Source organism: Eptatretus burgeri, chromosome 1, assembly GCF_056783735.1.
Source record: "Eptatretus burgeri isolate ZD-2024b chromosome 1, Ebu_testis_v1, whole genome shotgun sequence".
Lineage (NCBI taxonomy): Eukaryota > Metazoa > Chordata > Myxini > Myxiniformes > Myxinidae > Eptatretus > Eptatretus burgeri.
The window spans coordinates 28721160-28740752 of record NC_140961.1 but is presented as its reverse complement, the minus strand read 5'-3'; positions in this window follow the sequence as shown (position 1 = coordinate 28740752).

Sequence of the window (19593 nt, the reverse complement as noted above, 5' to 3'; positions counted from 1 at the left end):
GCGAGCTCTGAGTTGCCGCGCAGGTGCTGCGCATGGGAAAAAAAAAAAAAAAAGCAAGCCTCACTTTCGGGTGTACAGGATTCCTGGGCAAGGGGTGAAAGACCCCCTTACCCTGGGCACAGGATGGAAACTAGTTAGGGGGAAGGGTTAGCTTAGTTAGACCGACTTCATGGGGCAGGGGTAAGTCCTCATGGAGTCCGTGGAATGGATTAGTTAGAGGGATTGTAGCCAGATTTAGGATGGGAAAATGGGAAATGATTTTTGATGATTTGGAGACAGTGACAGACAGTAAATGTGTAGTGGGGACGTAGCTTAGCTACGTAGGTTAAAAGGAACGTGCTATAGTTTAAGGGATGACGTGGGAGCACGAGTTAGTTAGGGAAGGTAGTTAGAAGGATAGCAGAGTTCAGCGGTGTGTGTGTTGAAGAGTTGGAGAGTTGTGAGGTGAGTACTTGGTGAATGAGTGAGGCCAGCGGGTCTGTGTGAATGGGGAATGCATGGTGCGATGAGTGATTGGGGGGAGGAGTGACTCCCGCCCAAGGGATCCCCGGGGTCAGTGTAGAGTGAGTTAGCTGGGTTAGTCAAATTGAAAAATGGAGGTCGTTTTGTTGTTGGTGGGAAAGTAGGCTCGAGACCCATTTGGAGGGGTGCAGGAGCCCTGTTGACGGGCTTGGGAGCGTGGCTGCGAAAGGTGAGTATCGCTGAGTGGGTACCCCGGGCACCAGGCTAGTCGGCCGCGGTAGGCCATGGGCCCATGGGGGGCCGGGATAGAGTAGTGGGCACGGGTGCGCCTGCTTGGTGCGGGGGCCCGGGGCGCCATTAGCCGCGTGGGCAGTGTTGTGGGCACGGGTGACCCTCGGAAAGGGGCCCGGGAGGCCGGCCTGCCACGTGTGCGTTTCAGGGGAGGTGCCATGGGGGGCACTCCCCGGTGTTAGGGAGCTGGTAGGCTCGGAGGCAGTGTAGTGCCCGGGGGTGCCATAGCGGGAGATTCGGCAGAGGGTCGTGCCTGCCTAAGGGAGCCACGTGTCCCAGCCAGGAGACCGTGTGAGGGCACGGAGAGAAAATTTGGGGGCGAGGCCCGAAATTGTAAGGACACCAACACAGGCGACGGGAATCTGGGTTGTTAGAACCAATAGTTTAAGCGAGAGGCGCTTGTTGAAAGCCCCGGGGTAGTTTAACAGTTAAATGGTTAGGGTAGATTAGGAGATGTACCCCTCCGCACCATCCATCCCCTCGCTCTCGTGGTGGGCCGCTGGACCCACTTTGGGTTAGATCGCCGAACTCTGGGGAGGCCATTCTGAGGCTTCGTTGGGCCTCGGCACAGGACGTTAGCTCTCCCTTGTTCCCCTCCGGGAAGGGAACGTAGGGGTTGGGAGTAGGCTAGGTGACAGGATAGGTTAGCCGAACAAGGACGATAAAGGGGGTTAGGGGACGATTTATAGTGGGGGAGTAAAAATAAAAACAACAAAAAAATAAGTGGGGGCTAAATTGGTTTTTCACAAATTAAGGGAGTGGGTATGTACAGTGACAGGCAAAGGCGATAGGTTGGGAGGGAGACAGGTAGGTAGGTCCGAGCCCGCCTTCCAAGTGTCCAGCACCACCGCACTCCCTCCACCAACCTCCATTGAACGGCAAAGGCTGGCCAACTTCATCGGCTGGCCGTGTTTTGCTTCAAGGCGGAGGCCGGCCAAGTTCATCGGCAGCTGTGTGCTGCAAGGCCTGTGCCGGCCAGTTCATCTGCTGGCTGTTTTTCTTCGAGGCCTGTGCCGGCCAGTTCATCTGCCGGCTGTGTTTGCCTGCAACGGTCTTCTTCTGCGGGCTGTGTTTGCCTGCTCACCTTTGCCATGCCATGCCCACTGCCCACGTTCACCAGCCCCGTTCAATTTTTGCTTTGCCCCCCCTGTTCATTTCCATGTGCGCCAGGATCAAGGCAACAGTTTGCAAGCTGCGAGAACTGCCCTGTTGGCAGCTACAACACGGGCCTGCAGTGGCAGCCCGTGCACCGTGTTTTGCGTCCATCCATTCATCCATTCATTCGTTGTGCTCATTGCGTGTGCCACTTGAGCTGGCACGGAGACTGCGTTTGTGCAGCCCATGCACCGTTGTGGTTCACTGCATTCGGTCCATCCATTCATCCATCCATTCGTTGTGCTCATTGCGTGTGCCACTTGAGCTGGCACGGAGACTGCGTTTGTGCAGCCCATGCACCGTTGTGGTTCACTGCGTTCAGTTCAAAAGGGAAGGCCTTGGACTGCGTGTGAGCAGCCAGCCACGTTCCCTGTCACCTGCATTGTTTGAGCCAGAGACTGCATGTGGGCAGCCTGGCTCCCTGCTAACTGCTTTCTTTTGCAGAGTCAATGATCCTGGGCCATGGTTTAGTGTAAAATTTGTAAGTTAAGGTTAAGATGTACTGTAAATATGAGTGCGCCCCCGGCATGTTTGTCTTAGCGCCGGCAATTTTATTTAAGTCGTCCGTGTGAGTGAGTTTGTTTAGATAGTTACGCAGCCCTCAGGTTATTTATTTTGGGGACACGAATACCATGAATGTCGCACTCAGGGATCCGTAGGTAAAGTGTACTAGGGGAAAACTACACATGATGGCACACGAAAATTTGACGACTCGGGACGAGTCTGTAAAAAGGGAAGGGGGTAGTGTTGTGGTTACCAGATTCGCAAACCACCATTCAGGTCCCTTAGGTGAGGTATCTCGGTAAGTGCATGTGTAGTTAGGCCCAAACCCGTTGTCTAGTGGGAATACATGTCATTTATACGTGCTGCGACTCTTCAGGATAGCCGTTTTTCTTTTACTATCTTTATTTTGGACCAACCGCCATGATCACAACCACAACATCAACCACCGACCACAACCACCGCTTCACCACAACCGCCACGACCTTTACCGTCACAACTCGCCACCATCACAACCACAAAAACAACCACCAACCACAACGCCGCTTCACCACAACCGCCATGACCTTTACCGTCACAACTCGCCACCATCGCATCACCGTCATCTCGCGCCACTCATGGGCACCGATGCTGGACTCGTGTAGGGCGCACGTTGAACAGCGTGTACAAAATCACGGATTTTCTGCTTCAAAAACGGATCAAAAACGACACACGCCCACTTTTTGCCGTCCAATCGGTGAGCGAGGGGCGGGTGGCCCCGCCCCAGGGCGATCGATATATGCAAATTTGTGGATCAAAAAGCCTTCACGCCCACTTTTTCTCGGGCCAATGGGGAGCGAGGTGAAAGGTCAAAGGGAGGGGGTCAAAGGCGAAGTTACGGGGGGGATAAAAGGACGGTGTTCGTCAGTCAAAGGAGTCGTAAAAGTCGGAGCGAAAGAGTCAGCAGAACGAGAACGAGGGGTCGGAGAGTCGCAAGAGAGAACGAGGGAGAGAAGGAGCAGAACGAGGTCGGAGAGTCAAGAAGAGGAGAGTCGGAAGCAAAGGGTCAAGACTTCGCGGGCGGTGGAGCTGCTCGTCGTGTGCGTGGGAGTCGGAATGGAGGGGACGGAGCGGTGGAAAGGCGGCGACACCAGACGAGGGGGTGCTCGCGTCGTGCAGGAAGCTGCACCCGAAGGAGGCCGACAGCGCGACCTGGCCGAGGTGGAGACGCTCGTCGCACATAATAAAGATCCTCTATACCCCGAGCATCAGCAACCCCCTCCTGTTTCCCCCCGCGCTGAGATAGTGCGACCAAGGGGGCCCGTTCCCACCCCCTGCCAGGCACTGTCCACGAGGCCCGCGGGTTGCGGGGCCATCGCCGCTCCGCGTCTCATCACCAGACGGGTAGGCCCGACCCGGTCTCGGCCCCAGGCCTACCTCATTCTTGGGGGATGTTCTTTTCCTTGGTTTTGGGTATGTGTTGTCGGCGCCGTCTGTGAAGTAGAATTGTATAAGTGTTGCCGTGTGCTCGGTAGTCGGTATTAGCTCTGCACTGTGTTTTCACTTTTATGTTTGCTTTTTGTGTAAATGGAATTGTGTTTTCTTTTTTTTGTGTGCATTTGATGGAATTGTATTTGTGTGCTTCCCGTGTGCCGAGAATAAACGTGCTTTATTGTTGAACTGTTCTCCCGCTTCGCTTCGTCTTTTCCTCCATTGAATCCCCATCTTGCTTCACGTAAAGGGTTGGTAGTGGGCTGAGTACGCCCGATAATTAATCGAACCGTCGAGGTCGACGATAACACCGCTCGGTTATTCTGATAGTACGGAACGGGTCGCTTAAGTGGCCCGTGTCCGAAGTCGACCTGCGGCGAGGTGCGATCGCCCGGTCTACCCTCCGCGTGGGTACTTAGGTAGTTCGAATTTGGCGAGCAACCCTATCCCACGCGGGGGCTGATTGGCTCGATCGCGGTGAGACCGAAAGGTCCACCCGTGACTGGTTCCCGGCGTTAGTCCGAGAGGGTCACGACTGGATTGTCCGTCCGGTGGGCGACGTGCCGCGATTCGAGTTACGTGGCCGTCGCACGCCGGCGGGCGCGAAATCCGCAACACACATATATATATATATATATATATATATATATATATATATATATATATATATATATATATATATATATATATATATATATATATATATATATATATATATATATATATATATATATATATATATATATATATATATATTTTTGTCAGGTCAGGTTCGATCTGTGACCTGCTACAGGTACCATGTAAACCTGTACTAACCTGTTCCATGGTCGGGTTGTCGGCGACTAAACCGTCTCCCCACCAGGTTTTCTGGTGAGGAGGGTGTTTGGATATGGACACCCAGCAGGATTAAAAACAAAACCTGTCAAAGGGCGGAGGAGCTCCTTGTGAGCCAACGGCCATCCATATCTAGTGCCCAACTGTGTCTGCGGACGTCCTCCTGCAGTTGGGTTACTTCTTATTAGGAGGTTGGTGGCAGGATTTGCACTCCAGCCACCGTAAAACGCTTCATTCCGCAAAACGCAAAAACGCAAAAAAATCTGAAAACCCACTCCGTGGGAGTACCTCCTGTGCAGCTTCCCTTCGCAGGGCAGCTCACCGGATGACGGGATTGGGGCAAAGCCTTCGGGACCCCCAATCGTTGATAGGAGGGAAACCACGGGGTAACATCCCTGGGTCAGATTGCGGGAGAGTGTGTCGGAGTGGTGCTGAGGTGTCGTCCACCAGACGGCGGTCTCCTTGGGTTAACCTGAGGCGGTCCCTTCGGGTGGGTGCCTGGAATGTCCTATCCCTAAGAGAGGATGATCACCCGTCTCTGTTATCATCTGAGCTCAAGCGTTTGGACATCGGGATTGCAGCTCTCTCTGAGGTTCGGAGACCGGATTGCGGCGAGATAATGGTGGGTGGTTACACCTACTATTGGTCTGGTCGCTCTGATGGTTACCATACCCAAGGAGTTGCTGTAGCTGTGTCCAATAAGCTGACCCCAATGATAATTGAGGTAACACCGGTCAACGAGCGTATTATGAGATTAAGGATTCGTCACTCCTTAGGTGTCATTTCCCTGGTCTCTGTTTATGCTCCGACTGAGGCGAGTGATCTCACCGTGAAGGATGCATTCTACGCCACACTCGAGTCTGTGGTTGATCAGTGCCCCAGACGAGATACACTTCTAGTCTTGGGGGATTTCAATGCATCGACTGGAACTGATAGGGATGGTTATGAGGTGTGTGTTGGTCCCCATGGGTCAGGAACTATGAACCAGAATAGCACTAAGTTCCTTGACTTTGCAAGAAGTCATGGACTTAGGGTGGCTGGTTCATGGTTTCAGCGCCCACAAGCTCATCGCTGGACTTGGTATTCCAACGCTGGCGGTGTGGCAAAGGAGATTGACCATGTCCTCATTGACGGTCGTTGGAGGATGATCCAGAACTGCAGGGTCTACCGGAGTGCTCAGTTCCTCAATACTGACCACAGGCTTGTTGTAGCAACTCTAAAGCTGCACCTTAAATCCTGGAGAATGGTACCATCCCAGCCGAGGCTGGATGTTGCCAAGCTCAGGGATGAGAGAGTAGCTGAGGAGTTTGCAAACAGGCTGAGTGGACACTTGGGGGTCTGGGTGCTTTGGGGGTCCTGAAGAGTTGTGGAGCGCCTTCAAGACCACCGTCCTTGATGTTGCCGGTGGATGCCTTGGAGCTCACCGCAGGGCAAAGAAGAATTTTGTCTCTCAAGGGACACTGGATACCATTGACCAGAGTCGCAGGGCCAGGCTGAATGGCAGAGCTGAGCTGTTCAGGGAGCTGAGGCGTAAAACTGTACGTGCACTGAGGGTGGACAAGGAGGCCTATGTGCGAGGAATCTGTGAGGGGGTAGAGCATCACCTGTGGACAGGTGATTCTCGTCCCGCTTACAGGGGAATTCGCGCATTACGTTCATCCAAGCCCATCCCTCGGAGCACTACAGTTCGAGCAGAGAGTGGTAGGCTCTTGACAGAGGAGTCTGAAGTGAAGGCCCGCTGGGCCGGTTACTTTGAGCGGTTGTACCAGGCTGATCCCCCAACTGTCGAGTTGGACGTCAAGGGTGTTACAATCCCTGTTGCTGACCCTCGAATCAACTGTGGTCCACCTACGCTTGTGGAAACACGGGCTGCGGTGAACCAGTTGAAACGGGGCAAAGCTCCAGGGATCTGTGGCATCCATGCCGAACTTCTCAAGGCTGGTGGAAATGCTGCACTCGTGTCGTTGCATGCAGTTTTGTGCTCTGCCTGGAACACAGGCATCATCCCAACTGACTGGAAGAGGGGCCTTGTTGTCCCTCTCTGGAAAGGGAAGGGTGATCGCCAAGACTGCAACAACTACCGAGGGGTGACGCTGCTCTCAGTGCCGGGCAAGGTCTTTGCTCGGATAATTCTCGATAGGGTTCGCCATCATCTGCTTGAGCACCAGCGTCCAGAGCAGTCAGGCTTTACACCAAAGAGGTCAACGATTGACCGTATCCTTGCCCTTCGTGTCCTCACCGAACGCAGATGAGAGTTTCGGCAGGGGCTGCTTGCAGCCTATGTTGATCTCTGTAAAGCGTTCGATTCAGTGAATCGGGATGTCCTCTGGAGGATTCTTGGTCTTCGTGGGGTGCCACCGAAACTGATCGATCTGATGTCTGAACTCTACTCTGGTACTGAGAGTGCTGTGAAGTGTGGTGGTACCACCTCTGACTTATTTCCAGTTGTTACTGGAGTTCGTCAGGGATGTGTACTTGCCCCCACACTTTTCAGCACTTGTATGGACTGGATTTTTGGGAGGATGTCGGAGAGATCAAGTTGCGGTGCATCGTTTGGCAATGTCAAGATCTCGGACCTTGATTTTGCAGATGATGCAGTCATCTTTGCGGAGACTTTAGACATCCTCTTGGGGGCCCTCGAGGTGCTGAATGAGGAGTCGGAGCCGTTGGGATTACGGATTTCTTGGGTCAAAACAAAGATCCAGGCTTTCGGTGACATCTTGGATGCTGCTGTCCTGTCTGTGTCTGTTTGTGGTGAGGATGTTGAGGTCGTGGATAGATTCACTTACCTTGGCAGTGATATTCATGTCTCCGCAGGTTGTGAGCCGGAGGTCAATAGACGTCTGGGTCGGGCCTGGGGAGTCATGGATTCAGTGGATCATGGGGTGTGGCGCTGCCGGTACCTGTGCGGGAGGACGAAAGTCCGAGTCTTCAGGTCCTTGGTACTTCCAGTCTTGCTCTATGGGTGCGAGACTTGGACTTTGACCAAGGATCTGAGACGGAGACTTAATTCCTTTGGTACCAGGTCTCTTCGGAGAATCCTTGGCTATCGCTGGTCGGATTTTGTGTCCAACGAGCGGTTGCTGAGAGAGACTCGGATGAGATTTGTTACCTGCATAGTCCGTGAGCGTCAGCTGCGGCTGTATGGACATGTGGCTCGTTTTCCTGACGCTGATCCTGCTCACCAGATTCTCTCAGCGAGGGAGTCTCATGAGTGGAGGAGGCCAGTGGGCCGACCACGTGCCTCATGGTTGCAGCAGGTTGACCATCATCTCAAGGAGATGGGGATGGGCCTGGCATCTGCCTGGGGGATGGCCAGACGGAGGCCCCTGGAGTACCGGCGGAAAGTGGACGCAGCGACGCGCTGTTCTGGCACATGCTCCCATACCTGACCTGACATATATATATACATATATATATATATATACATATATATATATATACATATATATATATATATACATATACATATATATATATATATACATATATATATATATATATACATATATATATATATATATATATACATATATATACATATATATATATATATATATACATATATATATATATATTGTTGTGGTTACCAGATTCGCAAACCACCATTCAGGTCCCTTAGGTGAGGTATCTCGGTAAGTGCATGTGTAGTTAGGCCCAAACCCGTTGTCTAGTGGGAATACATGTCATTTATACGTGCTGCGACTCTTCAGGATAGCCGTTTTTCTTTTACTATCTTTATTTTAGACCAACCGCCATGATCACAACCACAACATCAACCACCAACCACAACGCCGCTTCACCACAACCGCCACGACCTTTACCGTCACAACTCGCCACCATCGCATCACCGTCATCTCGCGCCACTCATGGGCACCGATGCTGGACTCGTGCAGGGCGCACGTTGAACAGCGTGTACAAAACCACGGATTTTCTGCTTCAAAAACGGATCAAAAACGACACACGCCCACTTTTTGCCGTCCAATCGGTGAGCGAGGGGCGATTTGGCCCCGCCTCCAGAACGATCGATATATGCAAATTTGTGGATCAAAAAGCCTTCACGCCCACTTTTTCTCGGGCCAATGGGGAGCGAGGTGAAAGGTCAAAGGGAGGGGGTCAAAGGCGAAGTTACGGGGGGATAAAAGGACGGTGTTCGTCAGTCAGAAAGAGAAAAAGCGGAGAGTCGCAAACAAGAACGGGTCGGAGAGTCAAGAAGAGGAGAGTCGGAAGCAGAGGGTCAAGACTTCGCGGGCGGTGGAGCTGCTCGTCGTGTGCGTTGGAGTCGGAACGGAGGGGACGGAGCTGTGGAAAGGCGGCGACACCAGACGAGGGGGTGCTCGCGTCGTGCAGGAAGCTGCACCCGAGGGAGGCCGACAGCGCGACCTGGCCGAGGTGGAGACGCTCGTCGCATATAATAAAGATCCTCTATACCCCGAGCATCAGCAACCCCCTCCTGTTTCCCCCCGCGCTGAGATAGTGCGACCAAGGGGGCCCCGTTCCCACCCCCTGCCAGGCACTGTCCACGAGGCCCGCGGGTTGCGGGGCCATCGCCGCTCCGCGTCTCATCACCAGACGGGTAGGCCCGACCCGGTCTCGGCCTCAGGCCGACCTCATTCTTGAGGGTATTTCTTTTCCTTGGTTTTGGGTATGTGTTGTCGGCGCCGTCTGTGAAGTAGAATTGTATAAGTGTTGCCGTGTGCTCGGTAGTCGGTATTAGCTCTGCACTGTGTTTTCACTTTTATGTTTGCTTTTTGTGTAAATGGAATTGTGTTTTCTTTTTTGTGTGCATTTGGTGGAATTGTATTTGTGTGCTTTCCGTTCGTCGCGAATAAATGTGCTTTATTGTTGAACTGTTTCCCGCTTCGCTTCATCTTTTTCCTCCATTGAATCCCCATCTTGCTTCACGTAAAGGGTTGGTAGTGGGCTGAATACGCCCGATAAATAATCGAACCGTCGAGGTCGACGATAACACCGCTCGGTTATTCTGATAGTACGGAACGGGTCGCTTAAGTGGCCCGTGTCCGAAGTCGACCTGCGGCGAGGTGCGATCGCCCGGTCTACCCTCCGCGTGGGTACTTAGGTAGGTCGAATTTGGCGAGCAACCCTATCCCACGCGGGGGCTGATTGGCTCGATCGCGGTGAGACCAAAAGGTCCACCCGTGACTGGTTCCCGGCGTTAGTCCGAGAGGGTCACGACTGGATTGTCCGTCCGGTGGGCGACGTGCCGCGATTCGAGTTACGTGGCCGTCGCACGCCGGCGGGCGCGAATCCGCAACACTGGTGTCAGGAGTGGGATACAAATTCATCGCCCTCCTCGCGGCACTGGTATCGGAGAACAGGAAAACAGGCTCTCCTGTCTCCGGCTAAATTCACGGGAATCGGTCCAGGGGTGAGAGAAGCGACCCCCGATTCCCTCCAAATTACGAGCGAGCGAAATTAACCCTTTAAGAGAAGCAAGATGGCGTCTCAAGGCGAGCGGGTGCCGGGTGGATTAGGTATGTGTAATAGTAATGTAGAATCCATGGCTCAGGACGAGATCACCGTGCAAGAGAAACCCGTACCAGAAGGTTGGGAAAGGCATCGATGCAGTTCATCTGGTCGGTTTTTTTATTATAACCCCACCGCTAAATGTAGTCAGTGGGAGTGGCCAGGGCAGGTGACGATACAGCACGTTATGGAACTCGTGCAGAGCATAACCAACGAAATGAAGAGAAATACGCAACAAATGGAAAATAAAAAAATGGATGGAAACGCACTCGAAGCGAAAAACCAATTAAAAGAAAGCCAGGAGGAGACAGAGGAGGGATTGAAGGTCGAAACGGTGGAGTGTGAGAAAAGACTTCAAGACATGAAGAGAGTTGATAAGCTGGGACTGGAGGTAAAAACGGAGACAGAGGAACTGGGAAGACGGGTAGAAAACCACAAGCGCAAGCCGGAAGAACAGTTAGAAGCCAAAGCAAAGTGTGAGTGTGCGGAGATGAGAAAGGAATTGGAAAAGAAAGTTTCTGAGTTACAGAAACACCAAAACAAAGAGAGGGAACTACAAAACGAACTGAGAGTGTTAAAAGAGGAAAGGAAGAGAACGGAAAATGAAACTTTAAGAAACCACACTGTACAGATCGAACAGCTGGAAGCGAAGGCCAGACTAAAGAATGAGGAACAAGAAAGAGTAATGAAGGAAGAACGAATGAGACAGGAGAAAGAAATCAGTCAGTTGAAAGAAATGACGAGATTGCAGAAGGAGGAACAAGAAAGACAGTGGAATAGAAAACTGAAAGAGTATGAATTTGAAACTGAACGACAAAAGGAAAAAAATAGGTTTGAATACGAGGAGAAAGTAAAGGAGCAAGGAATGAAGCAGGAAGGAGAAATCAGGAGATTGAAGGACACAACGAGATTGGAGAGGGAAGAACGAGAGGAACAATGGAATAGAAAACAAAAAGAACATGAATCTGAGGTTGACCAATTGAAAGAAAAGCTGAGGCTGGAGTACGAGATAGACAAAGAACAGCGAATGAAACACAAACAGGAGATTAACCAAATGAAGAAAACCATGAAACTGGAGAAGGAAGGACAGGAGAGGAAACGAAGAAGAGTAATTAGACAGCAGCAAATGAAACACAAAAAGGAGATTAACCAAATGAAGCAAACCATGAAACTGGAGAAGGAAGGACAGGAGAGGAAACGAGGAAGAGTAGTGAGAGAACAGCGAATGAAACACAGGAAGGAAATGAGCCAATTGAAAGAAACGATGAGATTGGAAAACAAAGAGAAGGAGGAACAGTGGGAGAGAAAACAACAACTCTATGAGTGTGAAATTGAACAACTAAAACGGAGGGAGAACGAACAGCTAATGGGGCTCAGAGAGAAAGAACGACTCAGATGGGAAGGAAAAAGGAATCAGGAAGAGACAGAAAAAAGGAACCAGGAGAGAAAATGTATAGACACGGGAGACAGAAAAAATTGAGGGAAGACTGGACGATGAAGACGGGGTAAGTGACGCACACACACACACAGAGGTAGTGGAGGATAATGGGGGTGAGCTGGCGGACTGGGTGGAGACCCAGTGCGAGCACCTGGATGGCCTCCTCCAGGAACGAGGGGAGCGAGTCTGCCCCCTTGAGGCGAGTCACGACCAGGTGAGTTCGGTCGTGCTTTGCGAGGTTGAGGGGAGGGGTGCTGTGGACGGGTGCACGGAGAGCTTGGGGGGTATAGAGGCCCCGGAGACCCTTGTGGGGACACAAATCCCCAGTGTGGTTGTCCCTGTGTGTGTGGTGCAAGGTGTGAGTGCGTCCCCGTGTGTGGAAGCGACCCCGTGTGTGAGTGGTGTGGTGGCGATGGTGCCGGAGTGTGTGCTTCCCAGCACGCCGTGTGTGGATGAGGCACCGTGTGTGGGTGTCGCCGTGTGTGTGAATGAGGCACCGCGGGTGAGTGCCCTCGCGTGTGTGAGTGAGGCACGGTATATGAGTGAGGAACCGCGGGTGAGTGCCCCCGTGTGTGTGGATGAGGCACGGAGTGTGGGTGAGGCACCGCGGGTGAGTGCCCTCGCGTGTGTGAGTGAAACGGCCAGTGTGGATGAGACACCGCGGTTGAGTGCCCCCGTGTGTGTGGATGAGGCACGGAGTGTGAGTGAGGCACCGCGGGTGAGTGCCCTCGCGTGTGTGAGTGAAACGGCCAGTGTGGATGAGACACCGCGGTTGAGTGCCCCCGCGTGTGTGGATGAGGCACCGCGGTTAAGTGCCCCCGCGTGTATGAGTGAGGCACGGTGTGTGGATGAGGCACCGCGGGTGAGTGCCCCCGCGTGTGAAAGTAGTATGGTTTGTGTGAGTGGTGAGGCACCGTGCGTGAGTGAACGGCCGTGTGCAAGGTCGCTGTGTGCCAGGGAGACCGTGTGTGTGAGAGAGCGGTATGTGAGGGAGATGTCGGTTGGCATGCGGGAGCACGCAGCCGCATCTCCCGGTGTGAATGTGATGGAGTGGACTGTGTGCGTCGTAACACGCAGGTGTGCGTGGGTTGAATGGCGACGACGAAGGCGACATGAGAGGAGAGAAAGCCGAGTAGCGGCTGTAGTTGTTTCGAGGACCGTGCCGGGTTCACCCAGCAGTGAGCACGCGGTCCGTGCTGTGCAACGCACGAGACCACCACGTGCTCGCTTGCGAGAGTGAAGTCCCGGTCCGGAAACGCACGCGGTGGATTTGCCGATCCCGCGGACGGACAAAGTTTAGGCAGGTAAATGGATTTGGACCGGACGGGTTCTCCACGCGATCGTGTGTGTTAAGCTCCAACGGGCAAAGCACATGTGTTCGCGTGGGGAACCCCTCGAGACGTGTGGCTTGTGTTTTTTTTTATATGCGCACGGTGACGTCATGGCTGCACGTGTGGTTGGAATCCGGCAGGAGGGGTATCTCTGCCGGATGGTCCCGTCCAAGGAGGGACGAGGAACACGTGCAGCTGCATGACGTCACGGGCAGTTGCAAGGTGCAAAGAGCGCGAGTTGCCGCGCAGGTGCTGCGCATGGAAAAAAAAAAAAGCAAGCCTCACTTTCGGGTGTACAGGATTCCTGGGCAAAGGGTGAAAGACCCCCTTAACCCTGGGCACAGGATGGAAACTAGTTAGGGGGAAGGGTTAGCTTAGTTAGACCGACTTCATGGGGCAGGGGTAAGTCCTCATGGAGTCCGTGGAATGGATTAGAGGGATTGTAGCCAGATTTAGGTTGGGGAATTGATTAATGGGATTATTTGGAGACAGTGACAGACAGTGAATGTGTAGTGGGGACGTAGCTTAGCTACGTAGTGTTAAAAGGAACGTGCTATAGTTTAAGGGACGACGTGGGAGCACGAGTTAGTTAGGGGGTGCAGATAGAAGGATGGCAGAGTTCAGTGGTGTGTGTGTTGAAGAGTTGGTGAGTGAAGTGGAAGCATGTGCTTGGTGAGTGAGTGAGGCCAGCGGGTCTGTGTGTGTGGAGTGAATGGGGAATGCATGGTGCGATGAGTGATTGGGGGGAGGAGTGACTCCCGCCCAAGGGACCCCGGGGTCAGTGTAGAGTGAGTTCGCTGGGTTAGTCAAATTGAAAAATGGAGGTCGTTTTGTTGTTGGTGGGAATGTAGGCTCGAAACCCATTTGGAGGGGTGCAGGAGCCCTGTTGACGGGCTTGGGAGCGTGGCTGCGAAAGGTGAGTATCGCTGAGTGGGTACCCCGGGCACCAGGCTAGTCGGCCGCGGTAGGCCATGGGCCCATGGGGGGCCGGGATAGAGTAGTGGGCACGGGTGCGCCTGCTTGGTGCGGGGGCCCGGGGCGCCATTAGCCGCGTGGGCAGTGTAGTGGGCACGGGTGACCCTCGGAAAGGGGCCCGGGAGGCCGGCCTGCCACGTGTGCGTTTCAGGGGAGGTGCCATGGGGGGCACTCCCCGGTGTTAGGGAGCTGGTAGGCTCGGAGGCAGTGTAGTGCCCGGGGTGCCATAGCGGGAGATTCGGCAGAGGGTCGTGCCTGCCAAAGGGAGCCACGTGTCCCAGCCAGGAGACCGTGTGAGGGCACGGAGAGAAAATTGGGGGGCGAGGCCCGAAATTGTGAGGACACCAACACAGGCGACGGGAATCTGGGTTGTTAGAACCAATAGTTTAAGCGAGAGGCGCTTGTTGAAAGCCCCGGGGTAGTTTAACAGTTAAATGGTTAGGATAGATTAGGAGATGTACCCCTCCGCACCATCCATCCCCTCGCTGTCGTTGTGGGCCGCTGGACCCACTTTGGGTTAGATCGCCGAACTCTGGGGAGGCCATTCTGAGGCTTCGTTGGGCCTCGACACAGGACGTTAGCTCTCCCTTATTCCCCTCCGGGAAGGGAACGTAGGGGTTGGGAGTAGGCTAGGTGACAGGATAGGTTAGCCGAACAAGGACGATAAAGGGGGTTAGGGGACGATTTATAGTGGGGAAGTAAAAATAAAAACAACAAAAAAATAAGTTGGGGCTAAATTGGGGTTTGACAAATTAAGGGAGTGGGTATGTACAGTGACAGGCAAAGGCGATAGGTGGGAGGGAGACAGGGAGGTAGGTCCGAGCCCACCTTCCAAGTGGCCAGCACCACCGCACTCCCTCCACCAACTTCCACTGACGGCAAAGGCTGGCCAACTTCATCGGCTGGCCGTGTTTTTCTTCGAGGCAGAGGCTGGCCAGCTTCATCTGCAGCTGCTGTGCTGCAAGGCCTGTGCCGGCTGGATCGTCTGTCTGCTGGCTGTTTTTCTTCGAGGCCTGTGCCGGCCAGTTCATCTGCCGGCTGTGTTTGCCTGCAACGGCCTTCTTCTGCGGGCTGTGTTTGCCTGCTGCCTTTGCCATGCCATGCCCACTGCCCATGTTCACCAGCCCCGTTCAATTTTGCTTTGCCCCCCCCCCCCCTGTTCATTGCCATGTGCGCCAGGATCGTAAAAGCAACAGTTTGCAAGCTGCGAGAACTGCCCCGTTGGCAGCTACAACACGGGCCTGCAGTGGCGGCCCGTGCACCGTGTTTGCGTCCATCCATTCATGCATCCATTCGTTGTGCTCATTGCGTGTGCCACTTGAGCTGGCACGGAGACTGCGTTTGTGCAGCCCATGCACCGTTGTGGTTCACTGCGTTCAGTTCAAAAGGGAAGGCCTTGGACTGCGTGTGAGCAGCCAGCCACGTTCCCTGTGACCTGCATTGTTTGAGCCAGAGACTGCATGTGGGCAGCCGGCTCCCTGCTAACTGCTTTCTTTTTGCAGAGTTCAATGATCCTGGGCCATGGTTTAGTGTAAGATTTGTAAGTTAAGGTAAGATGTACTGTACATATGAGTGCGCCCCCGGCATGTTTGTCTTAGCGCCGGCAATTTTATTTAAGTCGTCCGTGTGAGTGAGTTTGTTTAGGTAGTTACGCAGCCCTCAGGTTATTTATTTTGGGGACACGAATACCATGAATGTCGCACTCAGGGATCCGTAGGTAAAGTGTACTAGGGGAAAACTACACATGATGGCACACGAAAATTTGACGACTCGGGACGAGTCTGTAAAAAGGGAAGGGGGTAGTGTTGTGGTTACCAGATTCGCAAACCACCATTCAGGTCCCTTAGGTGAGGTATCTCGGTAAGTGCATGTGTAGTTAGGCCCAAACCCGTTGTCTAGTGGGAATACATGTCATTTATACGTGCTGCGACTCTTCAGGATAGCCGTTTTTCTTTTACTATCTTTATTTTAGACCAACCGCCATGATCACAACCACAACATCAACCACCAACCACAACGCCGCTTCACCACAACCGCCACGACCTTTACCGTCACAACTCGCCACCATCGCATCACCGTCATCTCGCGCCACTCATGGGCACCGATGCTGGACTCGTGTGGGGCGCACGTTGAACAGCGTGTACAAAACCACAGATTTTCTGCTTCAAAAACGGATCAAAAACGACACACGCCCACTTTTTGCCGTCCAATCGGTGAGCGAGGGGCGATTTGGCCCCGCCTCCAGAACGATCGATATATGCAAATTTGTGGATCAAAAAGCCTTCACGCCCACTTTTTCTCGGGCCAATGGGGAGCGAGGTGAAAGGTCAAAGGGAGGGGGTCAAAGGCGAAGTTACGGGGGATAAAAGGACGGTGTTCGTCAGTCAGAAAGAGAAAAAGCGGAGAGTCGCAAACAAGAACGGGTCGGAGAGTCAAGAAGAGGAGAGTCGGAAGCAGAGGGTCAAGACTTCGCGGGCGGTGGAGCTGCTCGTCGTGTGCGTTGGAGTCGGAACGGAGGGGACGGAGCTGTGGAAAGGCGGCGACACCAGACGAGGGGGTGCTCGCGTCGTGCAGGAAGCTGCACCCGAGGGAGGCCGACAGCGCGACCTGGCCGAGGTGGAGACGCTCGTCGCATATAATAAAGATCCTCTATACCCCGAGCATCAGCAACCCCCTCCTGTTTCCCCCCGCGCTGAGATAGTGCGACCAAGGGGGCCCCGTTCCCACCCCCTGCCAGGCACTGTCCAGACTGTGCGACCAAGGAGGCCCGCGGGTTGCGGGGCCATCGCCGCTCCGCGTCTCATCACCAGACGGGTAGGCCCGACCCGGTCTCGGCCTCAGGCCGACCTCATTCTTGAGGGTATTTCTTTTCCTTGGTTTTGGGTATGTGTTGTCGGCGCCGTCTGTGAAGTAGAATTGTATAAGTGTTGCCGTGTGCTCGGTAGTCGGTATTAGCTCTGCACTGTGTTTTCACTTTTATGTTTGCTTTTTGTGTAAATGGAATTGTGTTTTCTTTTTTTTGTGTGCATTTGGTGGAATTGTATTTGTGTGCTTTCCGTTCGTCGCGAATAAATGTGCTTTATTGTTGAACTGTTTCCCGCTTCGCTTCGTCTTTTTCCTCCATTGAATCCCCATCTTGCTTCACGTAAAGGGTTGGTAGTGGGCTGAATACGCCCGATAAATAATCGAACCGTCGAGGTCGACGATAACACCGCTCGGTTATTCTGATAGTACGGAACGGGTCGCTTAAGTGGCCCGTGACCGAAGTCGACCTGCGGCGAGGTGCGATCGCCCGGTCTACCCTCCGCGTGGGTACTTAGGTAGGTCGAATTTGGCGAGCAACCCTATCCCACGCGGGGGCTGATTGGCTCGATCGCGGTGAGACCAAAAGGTCCACCCGTGACTGGTTCCCGGCGTTAGTCCGAGAGGGTCACGATTGGATTGTCCGTCCGGTGGGCGACGTGCCGCGATTCGAGTTACGTGGCCGTCGCACGCCGGCGGGCGCGAATCCGCAACAATATATTGACAAAAAAATATATATATATATATATACATATATATATATATATATATATATATACATATATATACATATTGCTGTGGACCTGGGGTCGGTGGCGAGAACGACCACGAGGTGGGGAAAGCTTGCGTCGTCTCCCACCAAACTCCCCGGAATTGTAGGCAGTCGCTCGGATAACTCCGCGAGCCGGCGGGTCGACTAACCGACCGTGGACACCAATATCTCAACCGCGTAGCGTAGGGTCTATTTGTCTATAACCAATTTGCCTAATTAACTACGTGATTTCGACTACCGGGGAAACCATGCCCTCGGCACGTCTTGCTCGAACCGGGTCATTCGACCAACTCCGGTTCGTGGGCAGCCGAGCGGAAACTGCCAAAGCCGTGCCGGCTGGAATGAACGGATTTTCGGGGATACAACCACGCCTAAACTCAGATCCGAACCATGCTGGACCAATTCAAGAAGGGATGGAAACGAACTGGGAGCATTTCTAACAAGTTTTATTTTCAGTAAATGAAGACACAAAGCAAGGCTTAACGGGAATATGCAAGAAATATTTACAATGATCCAAAAACACTTATTCAGTTCTACTTAAAGACGGGCCCACACGCAGACACAGACACAAATGAAAAGAAACCCAGAGTTCTTTATTGGACCCTCGCAGCCGAGGAGAGAGACAAGCTGGGGGTCATATTTCGGAAGGGCACCTGGCCATCGGAGAAAGGGGGTACTCCGTGCTGCGGCACCTGACAATGATCGCTGGTTTGGTCCCCAGTCACACGTGTGGGACTCGAGGTTCGTGGCGGAGCTCGGGTGGTGAATAGCCGGGGTCCACGGAGGGGGGTCGGGGTCGCTCTTTCATTCCTTGTGGAGGGCCAACAGAGACACGTTCGCCGCCTCGACGACCTTCGTAACAGCAAAAACCCTCCAAGACCGCAAAAAGACTCTCCAAGGCCCCAAAAAGAACCCTGCCTCAGAGAGTGCTCGGGAATTTATCGACTTCCCTCAGCGGGGAGGGGCCTTGGTGAACACCCCTCGCTGTCCGCCTTTGATTGGACAGGGTCCCACAGCATACCTTTCTGGGGCGGGGCCTTGGCCCCTGCCGGGAAACCCCAGCCACTCTTCCACTGGGTTCATACTTGACGAGTAACAGTATCAATGTTGCAAAGGTCGTGGTGAAAGAGTTACAACGTTAGTGGGAGCCGAGAAACCGGAACCGTGAGATTTTGCCTTGGCACGTCAGGGTGCGAGAAGGCAGCTGGTTGGTGGTGGATCGTGATGGGCCGAGGGGTCATGCAGATGGGATAGTTGTTAGATGGCTTGTTGGAGGGTTCGTTGGATGTAAAGATTTATTAACCTAACTAAAAAGAAATCGCAACGCACGCCTTTGATTCTCCCACTGGACTAAAGGAAAGAGGATCTGACTACACACATACATAACGACATAACTGACTTTTGGGACGTCTATGTTGAATGCTTATGGTGTCCAGATCCGTAACAATATATATATATATATATATATATATATATATATATATATATATATATACATACATATATATATACATACATATATACATATATACATATATATATATACATACATATATACATATATACATATATACATACATATATACATACATACATATATATATATATATACATACATATATATATATACATACATATATATATATATATACATACATATATATATATACATACATATATATATATATATACATACATATATATATATATATATATATACATATATACATATATACATATATATATACATATATACATATATATATATATATACATATATATATATACATATATATATATATATATATATATATACATATATATACATATATATATATATATATATATATACATATATATATACATATATATATATATATATACATATATATATATACATATATATATACATATATATATATATATATACATATATATACATACATATATATACATACATATATATACATATACATATATATACATATATATACATACATATATATATATATATATATATATATACATATATATACATATATACACATATATATACATATATACACATATATATA